This window comes from Camelus dromedarius, chromosome 20 (assembly GCF_036321535.1).
Source record: "Camelus dromedarius isolate mCamDro1 chromosome 20, mCamDro1.pat, whole genome shotgun sequence".
In the NCBI taxonomy this organism is placed as follows: domain Eukaryota; kingdom Metazoa; phylum Chordata; class Mammalia; order Artiodactyla; family Camelidae; genus Camelus; species Camelus dromedarius.
In genome coordinates, this window is record NC_087455.1 from 9,550,755 (window position 1) to 9,563,767 (window position 13,013).

Sequence of the window (13,013 nt, forward strand, 5' to 3'; positions counted from 1 at the left end):
CTCTCTTATGACTCATTAGTCAACTTAAGGACGACTTTTATTTCAGATGGGAAAGCATTATTGCAGCCACTACGAGGCCGATACACACACACACACACACACATATGGATGCACATGTCCTCACTGCAGCCTTGTCTCACTTTGCCCTAGACGCCCAGCCTCTGGAATAATGCAGCCAGCGGGACACTTTCCTGGCATGTATGCTGTAAAATGCATAGAAGCTGAGAGTGTGTCTCTGAGCACCGCTTCTGTTTCCATCCTTTAAACAGATTGTGTGTGCAGCCTGGCCGGTTGCCCAGAGCATCCTACCTGCCGCACTGGGAAAGGCAGAGTCTAGACAGAGAAGAAAAGGAGGCTCCCTGATACAGAATGCTCTCCAGTGCGCATGCTCTGAAAGATCCAGCCCAGCAGAGAACACAAAACGTTCTGGTAACTATCAAAGGTGAGTGGTGAAACTGAAAGAGGGGAGGTGTCGTCTGAAAAACGAAACATGCAAAACGCTACCAAAAAAGCCAACCTAAATGTAGATTCACAGGAATGAATCAAATGAAAGATTGTAAGTCAAAACAAAGGAGGAGTGCTAAATTCATCAAGTGAGAACATACATTTTAGGGATAAGATCTTGCTCGTGTTAACCCACAGACCATAGTGGGCAGTGATGCATCTGGCCCCCAAAGCCCTGTTACTGGGTGGTCGACTTACTGGGGGTTCGATCTGTTCCTTTTCTTAATATCTGTATGACTGTGGGTTGGTTAATTAAACTTTAAGACTTAGTTTCTTTGTCTGGAAAATGGGGATGGTTATACCTACCACTCAGCAGTTTTTGATGACAAGTGTGTTAAACATTATATCCAAACTGGCTTAGGTCAGCGTTTGGAACATATGTTTAACTGGACTGTAGGAGCTGTCATAATCAGAATCACCATCGTCATTAATTTGTACTTCTATCTTCTGTGCTTAACACAGGATCTTCATTCAGTGTTGTGTGCACTTGTTAAAAATTTTAAAATCAAATTTAGTGGGGCGAAATTTACATACAATAAAACAAGTAGTTCAGATGTAAAAGATTCCATGCGTTTTGATAATTCTATACATTCATGTAATCACCACTCCCGTCAAAATAGGTAAAAAAATTCTCATTTCCTAAAATGTTCTCTGTTGTCTCTTTGTGATCAATATCCCTCAACTTCCAGCCCAAGCAACTACTGATCTGCTTTCTGTTGCTACAGTGTAACGCACATTTTAAATTTCCTTCCTTTTCATGTACTTTGGGTTTAAATTGTTCTTCTTTACCCAGCTTTTTAATGTGTGAATTGAGATAATTGACTTTAGTGCGTTTGGAATACTTTAGCTGCGTCTCAAAAATTTGATATGTTTTCATTTTCAGTCAGTTTAAAATGTACTATAATTTCCCTTATTTCTTCTTCATTCCATGGTTTATTTCATAATGCATTCACGTGGGAAATTTCAAATTATCTTTCTGACAGTAATGTCAATTTTAATTCTATTGTGGTCAGAGAGCATGCTCAGTTTTACTTCAGTTGAAGACTTCTTTTGTGGTTAAGAACATCAGGGTAAAAAAGTGTAATTCTTTTAAAAAAAATTAAGAGGGTTGATCTCTCTTAATGTTAACTATTACCACAATAAACTTAGAAATGGTACTTTCTAATTTTTTTATTTACCCATATATTTACTGTATTTAGCACTCTTCAATCTTCTGTGTTGATCCAGCTTTTCTTTTTGTATCCTTTTCATTCTTATTTTAATTCCTTTAATGTTTCTTTTTCCTTTGTGGGCCATATCTGTTGGCAATAAACTCTTGCAGCCTTTGTTTTTCTAAATATGTTTTTATTTTCACCTACTTTTTCAAAAGTATTTTTTCTGGAAGTAGTAGTATTGGTTGACTGTGTTTTCCTTTCAGTACCTTAAAGACCATAAGTCATTTTATTTTGGTTTACATAGTATTAACCATTCTCTCTCTGATTCTTATTTCTATTCCTCTGTGAATAACAACTCTTTTTTTTTTCCAAATATATAGAAGATTTTGAGATTCTAATTCTGGTTTTTACAGGTTGGTTATGGTTTGTCATGATGTCATTTTCATTTTGTTGTCTTTTTTCTTTTTTTTTTTTGCAATTATAGGCCTTCTTAAATCTGTGATTTTATACTTTTCAACAAATTTGAAAAAAGTTCGGCTGTTTTTTTCTCAAATACTTTATCTGTTTCATCGTGTCATGTGCTTGTGTATTATCCTGCTTTCTGTTCTCCCACAAGCCACTGAAGCCCTGTTCCCTTTTTCTGTGATTTACATGGTGAATAGTATATGGCTGTATCTTCAAGTTAACTGACATTCTTTTCTTCAGTGTCTAATCTGCCTCATTCAGTGAACTGTACATTCCAAATGTTGTCTTTTCCACTTTCCAAAGTTTCAATTGGTTTGTTTTTATATCTTCCATTCCTTTCTTCATTGTGTCCACATTTTTTTAAAATCCTTGAGCATACTGAGTGCATTTATAATGGTTACTTAAATTATCATCTGTCTTTTCTGGGTCTGCTTCTACTGATAGATTTTTTCCCCTTAATTATGGGTCTGTCTTCTTGCTTTTTGGCATATCCGACAAGTTTTGAGTGGAGACTAGATATCATATATTTTGTGTTGTTGAGCACTGAATTTTCTGTTGTCTTCTTTCAAAGAGTGTTTAATTTTGTTCTGCCAGGTGGTTAAAGTTCCTTGGGGATCAACTTGATCCTTTTATGCCTTGTTTTTAAGCTTCAATGTAAAATACCCTTTATTCTGTGCTAGTAAGTCAGATCCTTCTATGATTATTTCCAAATGCTCCTGGTTTTCCTTGAACTATCCACTATCTCTGGTTAGAACATGAATGCATCCAATCCCTGGGTGATACTATTCAGCTTACAGTTTCCTAGTCATTCTTTGCCTGGCTTCTTGGAGCCTTACTGTACACACATACGCTTTTGCATTTAGTAATAGACTTGAGAGAGCCTTTATGGACGTGTCTGCTGCTTAAAAAAATTTATCCCACCTCTCTAGTTATCTATTTTGCTAACTGCAGCCACTCTACCCTCTTTGAACTCCAGTATCAGTCTCTTCAACTCAGTGAGAATGCTGTGTTCTCTTTGGGTAACTTTCCTTACAATGCAGCCTGGAAAGTACATCCAAGTGGAAATCTGGGGCAATTTTAGAGCTCATGTATTTTGTTTCCTGCCTCATAAGGATCACAAGCCTGTGTAAAATGCTGGACATTTGTTTCATACATTTTCTGTTGTTGTTGTTGTTGTTTGGAGTAGGAGGGTAAGACTGGTCCCAGTCATCCATCATGGCTGAATGAGAAAGTTGATGTATTTACTTTTAAAAGAGTTGATGGCATTATTAAAACCAAATGATTCAATTAGGGCCTGAAATGAGACCATAAACTAATGTTCAAGGGCTTTCTAGTTCTGTTTCTGTCACAAGTCAGAGTTTCATGCCACACAGGGCTTTCTAACGGTGTTCTCTTTTTAGTTACTGTATTCAGGTCAAGTCTGTGGGCAGTTGTGAATTGAATTGATATTACTTTTCTTTCAAGATGGTTCAGATTTAAGTTCTTTTGTCCTTTGCACTCATGCCTACACACTTCCTCTATCAGCATGTAAATTTAAGGAAAGTTTCTGCTCCAAACATCCTGTTATCTAGAATTTTCTACCTGTTTTACCTCCTCCACTATGTTATTTTTACTGAGAAAAGTCCAAAAGTTTGTATTGTAGCATTTGGCATAGTACCTGACTCATAGTATGTCTTCTAATGCCTATTAGTTGAACAAAAAACATATTTAAAATAATTTTGATGTTGAGTTACCAGAGCAATTCATCTCATCTCCCTTCAGCTTTACTTTTCTTCCAACTAATTGTGAAAAGTACAGATCTTTATAGCTATCTGTATACATTAACTAGCATATTTTTCCAACTGTTTGCTCCAATAATATAAGTACAATTTAAGTTTAAAAAATTTAATGTTCAAATTTCATTCTGTGTACTGTCTTGGGGAAATCACTCCCAAGCCGGCACTATACACTGATGAATTCTAAACAGCCTTCTAAACATCGTGTCTCCATCTTCTCTTTCTCTTGAACTCCAAACTGAGTGTTTCCAGTTGTATACTGGAACAGGTGTCTCAATCTTATGTCCAAAATGGAACTCATCATTTCCCCTTAATTCTATCCTCTTTTTCTGTGTTTTGTATCATGGCTTTTGAATAAACAGAGTCCAAAATCCTTTGTATGGTGTACAAAATCCTTCTGCATCTAGTCCCTGGTGACTTTAACTCCTCTGCCCTGTTCTTAACTCCTCTGTCCTGAACTAATGTTCTCTCATACCTCCCTACTGTCTGTAACATTTTACAGCTTTATTTATTCTATTAATTCATTTTTTCACTTATTCATTGTTTCAGTCTACTGTAGTGGAAGCTTTCTGGCTTCTCCGGATTTATTATCCACCCTTTTCACCTGCTCTGTGCCCAGGACACTTCTGTATGGGCTACATCGATGGGAATCTTTGCCCCTGATATCTGGTTGGATTTGGTACAGGAAAGGTCCTGAGAAGAGATCAAGCACAGGAGATGCTGTGGACTGAATGTGTCTTCCCAATATTTATATGTTGAAGTCTGAACTCTCAATGTGACTATATTTGAAGATAGGGCTTTTAGAGATTAATTAAGACTAAATGATGTCAAAAGGGTAGGGTTGTAATTAGAGAGAAATGGTGGCCGTGTAAGAAGAGAGCCCTCTCTCTTTTTCTCTCTCTCCATGTGTAAGCACAGAGGAAAGACTGTGTGGGGACATGGTAAGAAGGTAGCCATCTGCAAGCCTGTGAAGGCTTGGGGCATACCCAGTAAATGAATGAGTTAAAATATTCTAATAAGCACTGTTACTCTGTGGGATATTTCCCATAGGTAACGCTACAGATACCCATTTTTAAAGGCTGTTGCCAAATGAAGCAGATACATGTTTACTACTTAGAGCACAGTGATCTTGTCTGAAACCTTAGTCATTGTTAGGAACTCTCCTTCAAATGGAGACATTTGCATGAGGGGTTAAGGGAGGTTAAAAAATCTTGAACACAATGTACATGACCCAGTCTGGTACTTGGCACAGAGTGCAGGCTCCGTAAATGCTTTGGTGAATTGAATCTGAATAAGAAAATATAATTCAGAAGCTGTATATAGTGTCCAGCTCCCTGAGCTGTGAGGTCGGGAAAGGTGACCTGTCCAAGTTCATCATTAATAGTAGGAGCAGGTCTGCGGACCAGGTACCGTGATTTCTATCCCCGAACAGGCACACGACTGAAGGAAAGCTGTTGTCTCTCCGGAAGGTCAGCAGGGAATTAGGCGTTCCAGCATCTACACTAATAAATGTGTGGTCTGGGAAAGTCTTAGTTATGAAGCTTCTAAAATGAGCAGCTTTTCCGAAACAAATGCCAACAGTAATGGAGATGAAAGATCAAGCTGCCCCTCCCTCCAGGCTTTAGACTACAGCTGGTCCCTGACCAAGGATGGTTCAACTTAGGGTTCTTCAACTTATACCATGGTGTGAAAGTCATACCTATTCAGTAGAAACGGTACTTCAAATTCTCCATCTTGATTTCTACTTGCCTTCCCCACCCCCAACCCGGGTGAGTGATAATCAGTCTGATGTTCAAGTTGATCTGATACTCAGGTGGCAACAGGCTGCAGCTCCCAGTCAGCCACACGATTGTGAGAGTGAACAACTGATATGCTGACGACTGTCCTGTACCCGACACCCACTCTTGTTTTTCACCTTCAGTACAGCATTCGATCAATTATATGAGATACTCAACACTTTAGTATAAAGTAATCTTTGTGTTAGATGGCTTTGCCCAATTGTAGACTAAGTGCTCGGAGCACGTTTAAGGTAGGCTAGGCTAAGCTATGATGTTTGCTAGGTCAGGTGTATTAAATGCATTTTTGACTTGGGACATTTCCAACTTAGGATGGATTCTTTTTTTTATGACGGATTTATTAGGACTTAATCCCAATGTAAGTCAAGGAAGGTCTGTATTTAGTTTCCTTGTAAAGCTTTGGTTGGCTTAAAGTCTTTCAAAATAGAATGTGGATCTTAGAATCTTAGAGTAAAGCAGACCGGGGCCCATGTGTCGTCAAGGAACTATTTAACCAGGACGAGTAGCTTGTCTTCTCCAAGCCTGGATTGCCTTCTGCATGATAAGAAATGTATTCACCCCTCACAGTTTTGTGCTGGTAGCATTTAGAAAGATTCCTTCCTAAATGGCAGTGACCCCAGTAACTGGCCTCCAAACAAAAGGTAGGCCCAGGATTATGTTTAGAGAGGTAGACAGTGTAACATAATAGTTAACATTTAGGAGTCAGACAGATGTGGGTTTGAATCCCAATTCTGCCATTTGCAATTTTGTGACTTGGAAATTACTCAAGCTCTCCATAGAAGTCAGAATCGACTGGGTTATAGGGCAGTAGTGCATACTGTGATGCATTTCCCAGGTCCCTTTTCAGGAATGAAGAAGTTATTTTTCCAACTGCTGGTAGTGCTCACAGCTGATGGCGCTCAGCTCAAGGTCCTCTGCAGGAATTTCGCCTCACCTAACATCACAGCTCCCTCCTGGGCCAGCTTTCGTTCAGTGACTAATTGGTTTTGGGGCATCAAGTCCCAGCTCTCTGTCTCCAACTTGGGACAACTGTAAGAGGCCAGTGCAGCCTGAGAGCTTCCCACAGAGCCAGCTGGGCTCTGAGCTGACTGTGCTACAACTCATTTTCTCTCACTGCCCGATTCTGGGTCTTTCTCTTGCCCCACGGGTGTTTATTCTGGCAGCATTTCCCAGTAAATGTCCAGTATGCCAATCTCAGTCTCAGAAACTCTTTCCAGGGGAGAGGACCTGCAATAGATCTGCAAGTAACCAGAACCCCCTCCCCCCAATCTCAGTAGCTAAATAAGTATGTATCTACATAGTTCAACAGAGGGATTTCTCCGCATGGTCCCTTGGCAACTTAGGCTGATTGAGGCTCTGTCTTTGCCCTGTAGCATCTTTGCCCTGTAGCATCTGGAACAAGCAGACTCTTTAGCTGAAAGTCCCTGCCACAGCCAGAAGAGCATGCACCAGCTCCTCTGTGCATAGGTCTGAAAGAGACCCATGGCTGTTCTGCACAGACCCTGAGAATGGATGCAGCCACCAAGACAAGTTGGAAAAATGGATGAGAGCATTTCCGTGGTCAGGTTGAAATAGAAATGCTAAGATAGGTTTTCAGCAAGGAAGACTATTCCAGTGTGACAGATGTCACAAATTGGTGGGAGGAAAGGGTCAGGACAGTCTTTTCCTTTTCCTTTTTAAGTTTTTGCCACATTCAGCCATTTTTATAACATGTTCCTGCATTGTGCCGTGTTAGTATGTCTACCGACAGAATTACTTATTTAAAGAAAAAATATTTTTAAAGTACTATGAAAGGAATACTAGAATTATTCTCTGGAGGTTTGACATAAAAATATATGTAACATGAAAAAGTCATTATGTTCTAACTGGAAAATGTTTTCTTCTGGAAGGCTCTGAGCTTTGAGTACATTGTTTGTTAAAAATGTTTATTAGCAAATAGTACGTAAGATGGCCCAGCACACAGCTGATGCTTTCTTCTTGACAGTCAGATTTGAAAGGGGAGGAATGCTCTCACTGTGTTATTCAAGGTGATTTCATGTGGTCTTGACATTCTTGTGCTTCCTAAAATTCACATTCCATGTTCTGAGAAGCTCAAAACCGGGATCTGTACCAGTTTTCATATATTGGACTCTTTTTTAAGTATAGAGGTTTTTTTTTTCCCAGTTTAAGATACAATTGAAATACTACACTGTATAAGTTTAAGGTATACGGCATCATTTGATATGTCTATATATTGTCGAGTGATTACTTGATAACATAACCATCACCTTATATAATTACCATTTATTTTTGGTGTGGTGACAACATTTAAGATATACTCTCTTAGCATCTTTCAAGTGTATAATTCAGTATTGTTAACTGTAGTCACCATGCTGTGCATCAGATCCCCAGAACTTAATCATCTTAAAACTTACAGTTTGTACCCTTTGACCAGCATCTCCCCATTTCTCCGATCCCCTGGCAACCACAACTTTATTCTGTTTAAATTCAGCTTTCAGTCTTTCCACATGTGAGCTCAAGCGATATTTGTCCTTCTCTGACTTGTTTCACTTAGCATAATGCCCTCAAGGTCCATCCATGTTGTTACAAATGACAGGATGTCCTTTTATCTCCTGGCTGAATAATGTCCCATTGTGTATAAAAATATACCACATTTTCTGTATCCATTCATTCGCTGATGTACACTTAGGTTGTTTCCATGTCTTGGCTAATGAGAAGAATGCTGCTATGAATAGGGAAGTGCGTCCAGCAGTCCCATTTCTAAGTATATATCCACAGGAAATGAAATCATTATTTTGAAGAAGTGTCTGCACCTGCGTGTTCATTTCAGCATTATTCACATCTGTTGCATCTTGAATGTCACTAAAACAGTGGTGCTTTATAGGGCTGAGCAGCTAGAAGCAATGGGTTCTAATGAATTTGGATCTGAGGCCAGAGAATCCTGTTAACATCAGTGTCTGCTTCACCCAGAGCAGACTCTCAAAGTTTGCTTGAAACTGGGCAGGTTTTGTCCTGCTCTCTAAGCACTTCATGCTTGTTTGCTGTCTTCCTGCGCATGGCTGTGTCTGCCCTCATTGTGCTCCATCTCCTTATTATATTCTTGTTAACATCTCCGTCCCCTATTCCAAGTCAATACTCAATGTGTCCTGATGCGCTTTGCATTTGGCGTAGGTCCGGGTCCCGAGCCCTGCTTGGGGTAACACTGATTCAACATCCCCTTCAAATATGTAGGCAAGGACATATCCTAAAACCCTCAAGAGATCAAAAACTTCCTGAAGTCAGAGGGATTTTGTACAGCTTTGTTCAGGTTTGAGGGCTGAAATGTGTGTGTGTATAAATAAAAGAAGGTGTATTAGCAGCGAGGCATAAAAAAAATCCCTTAGTGGAGAAATCTAATAAAAATTAAGCGATGGTACCTTAGTCTTCCAGGCACTTAAGGAACTTGTCTTTTAGAAAAACAGTGCTTTTTGGAGATGATGATAAATACACTTTGCTCCCTGGTTAATGCTGCCCTGTTTTGAAATTTTCTTCTCAAAGTCTGAAGGGTGAGGTGTGGAGAATCGCCCCTAGCTTGTGAGTCCATCATTGTTCACACCGATGGCTCTTAGAGTCCAGGGGCAGCACATCCTATTGGGAAACAGTTCAAAGGCCAGGGTGTTCATGACCAATATGAAGACGATGATGAAATGATGGAAGGAAAGGAGCGGAGGGAAGGGAGAGGAGAGGTGAGGAAGAGAAAGAACAGGAGGGGCAGGAGGGAGAAGAGAGAGAGGAGGAGAGGAAAATGGAAATTGAACAGGCAAATGCCCCAGTTAGTTAGGCTGTCCTAGGGAGTTTTGATGGAAAATATTAAAACATTATAAACCTGAATGACTTGGCATTGTAGAAGGTATTCCTCCTTTCTTTCTCTAAAATGAAAAGGGCTTTATTTTTAAATTTTTCACTGTAGAAGTGTTCAAAAAAAAACAATTTTGAAAAATTTAGAAGTTGTTTATACAAAACCCAGTAAGCCCTCATAGTTCTGCTGCCCTCAGATAGCAGTTCCTCAGGTGTCTGGTGGTAGGTGTACGTCCTTGGGTTACTTCCACCCAGCTGTAGGCACCGGGAAGTTAGGAGCCGTGTAGGTTCAGCGGTTAGAACAGTGTCTTGCACAAAATAGGTGATACACTTTATATTTGTTGTTGAATGAGAGAATGAAAATATGTGTAAATGAATGAAAAAAATGTAAATTGTATTTTATAAAAATGAGCTCATGTTATACCTAGAATATTTCAACCTAACCTCTTTGACTTAATAATATATTGTGTGCATTATTGCCATATCAATGAACATTTGCCTCGTTTTCTAGGTACTCCAGAGTAGTCCACATTTTGCCTCCATGGACATAGAATACTTTATTAAAACAATCCTTCATTGATGTATATCAGAGTTGTTTCTGTTTTCATTATTACAAACAATATTGCAGTAAGCATTTTTGAAAATATTTTTGCTATTTTCTGATTGTTTTCTTGGGATAAATCCCGAGAAGTGGAAATGCAGGATATAAGCCACACGTTCTTAGGGTGTATAACTCATATTGCAAATAGCCTTTCAGAGAGATTTGACCAATTGACTTTTCCACGAGCTGTACGTGAAAATACATGTCAACAGTTTTTTTTAACATTTTTATTGATTTATAATCATTTTACAATTTTGTGTCAAATTCCAGTGTAGAACACAATTTTTCAGTTATACATGAGCATATGTATATTCATTGACATGTCAACAGTTTTGATAAAAAATTAGGCATTGCCAATCTTATGAAATATGCATTTCAGGGGGAGGGAAACAGCTCAGTGGTAGAGTGCATGCTTAGCTTGTATGAGGTCCTGGGTCTAGTACCTCCATTAAAAAAAAAAGAAAAGAAAAGAAAAAGAGAAAAAATTTATTTAAAAAATCCTGTGATATGAACCAACTAAAGTGTAAAATGATAATAAATTAGTGTTCAAAAATATGCATTTCTATGACTCCTGAAAATGAGGTTTTTCACTTGTTGTCCTTTATTCTTTCTTCCTATTTGCATTTCTTCCTTTTGTGATTCCTTTTGTATCCTTTGACCTTTTAAAATCTACCCCTGTGCTCTTCCTTACTGATTTTAGAAGCTCTCTATATTGGGAACATTAATCTTTGTGCTATCCTATGTACTTCAGATATTTCCCCTATCTGCCATTTGCTTTTTAAGTGTTTGTACCGGTGGTGGTGATGGCGATAGATGCTGCTGGTGGAGCTGCCTTTGGTGTTGCTGTTGGCGATACTGTTTGGTAGTAGTGGTTTTTTAGTAGTGATGATGGTGTTGTGATGTTTTACCTTACAGAAGTTTAAATTCTATCAGTATTTATCCTTAAAGTTTCTGCCTTTGGTGCCATTCCAAAGAACAAACAAACAAACAGAAAAACCAAAAGGACCATTGCTATGATGAAACTATTTTTTTAAAGTGTGTATTTTGTCCTGATGCCCTTATGATCCTATATATACACACACACTCACATGCATTTTAATCTCAATCAATCTGGAATTAAACTGTGTAGTAGAGTCAGAGGATGCGACCATCACTCATCGTCTCAGACTGATGAAAGACAGAACTGATGGTATTGTTCCCAGTTAGGGAGAGCTACGCTGCTGAGGCTTGGTGTCCCCACCGTGAGATCGGAGCAGGCAGCCAGTCTTACAGGGTGCTGGGGACGAGTGTAAGTCAGGGCTAGTGGATTTTAGGGATGTGAGTGGTCTGGCCTCCACATAAGGGAGGTCATTTGGGGGAAACTGGTGTTGATTTACTCTTAGAAGTGTGTTTCCCAGAGTGAATCAGCTCCTCACAAGCTGTCTTTCCAAAGCCGGGGACTGTTACTGATTGTCTTAAAGAAGAAGTAAGTTCATTGAGGGGAGTTGTTGTTGGTCAGTTCAACAGGTTTAAAAGCAGTTCTGGTGGTTACTCGTTACCATGGCTACAGACTAATCAGTCTTTTTCTACCATTGCAGGAACTTTCACAATTCTCAGTGGGGATCTATTTCTTTTCCCCCCTCAGTTGATGTGACGGGAAGGCGAGATTTTGATTATATTTTAGTGTGTTTCTTTCTTTCTACATTGTGAGTTCTTTTAGGTTGGGAAGCTTGCTTCCTCTCCTAGTCCCAAGCAGAGTGCTAGAATGTGAACATATTCAGTAAGTTGAGTTCTGGGAGCCAGGCTCTCAAGCACCAGCTCAGGCTATGGCCATAGACAACTATTTAAATGATCATGGGTTCATAGGTTCTTTGAATTTTGGCAGTGGGAAGATCCTTCAAAAATCATTAACAACCACTCTTTCACATACTCAGTAATGCTCATATTTATATTTGAGAAGGCTGGCATAATTGATAAGAATCAGAAACATTAATAACAATGCTTTCCATCATCATAACAGCCAACATTATTTAGTACTTACCATGTCAGCCACTAGCCAGTCCTCTACACGGGCCACTTCATGAGGCCCTCACAGTAGTCCTCTGAGGTACTTCCTGTTGCTTCCATTTTACAGACAAAGGAATCAAGGTTCAGAGAAGTGATCAATGAGTTCCATGGGACTGGGGTCAGGTGTGGATGGAACTAGTGTTTATTTAGTGAACATGATATTACACAGTTTTTCAAAATATGCAGATCTATTTTTCAACCTGGATTATTTCATACTGACCTTCCATAAGCGAGAAGGATTTAATTTTAGAGAAAGCCAGGGAACGAATGTTAACCAGCACTCTGACATTCATAACATAACTTAGTTTTCACCATAACCCTGTGAAGTGGCTATTATCACCACCTACCTTTTATAAATATGGAACCTGAGACCCAGAGAAATCAAGTAAATTGCCAAAGCCACACAGTTGGCAGGTGGCTGAGCCAGGGTTTTAAAGACGATGCTGCTGCTTAGCTCCGGTGGCTAGATTATGTTGTCCTTCCCTCCTTTTCCCGTGCCTCAAACACAGTGATTCAGTATACTCTGATTTGGGATGAACTGACTTAATTATGAGCTCAGTTAAGAGAATTACAGAGATGGGCCCTAAAATCTTATTCTCTTCAGAAATTTAACCTGTATTCTGAATTTGGCAAATTCAAGCAACTTTTGTGACTCATCTGAAATGCATTTCTGGGCAACTTGATCCCTCACATTGTTGCTTTGGTTTCTATAAGGAGAGTGATGGCTTTTCCAATTCAATGTCACATTATTTTCTGATTTATTCACCGTCTTGGGGGTCATCAATCGCTGAATGTAAAGTAGAAAGGAGGTGTAAGGAGTCTTCACAGGCAGCCT

The 13,013-nt window shown here is 39.3% G+C and overlaps 1 long non-coding RNA gene across 1 annotated transcript in view; it reads left to right on the forward strand.

The window, feature by feature from the left end:
• Window positions 1-333: 333 nt before the first annotated feature.
• LOC135318680 (uncharacterized) overlaps window positions 334-13,013 on the forward strand; it is a 64,142-nt gene continuing 51,462 nt past the window's right edge. Inside the window, exon 1 of the long non-coding RNA XR_010376951.1 lies at window positions 334-442. This is a non-coding gene — a long non-coding RNA (uncharacterized LOC135318680). The remainder of the gene's footprint in view (window positions 443-13,013) is intronic.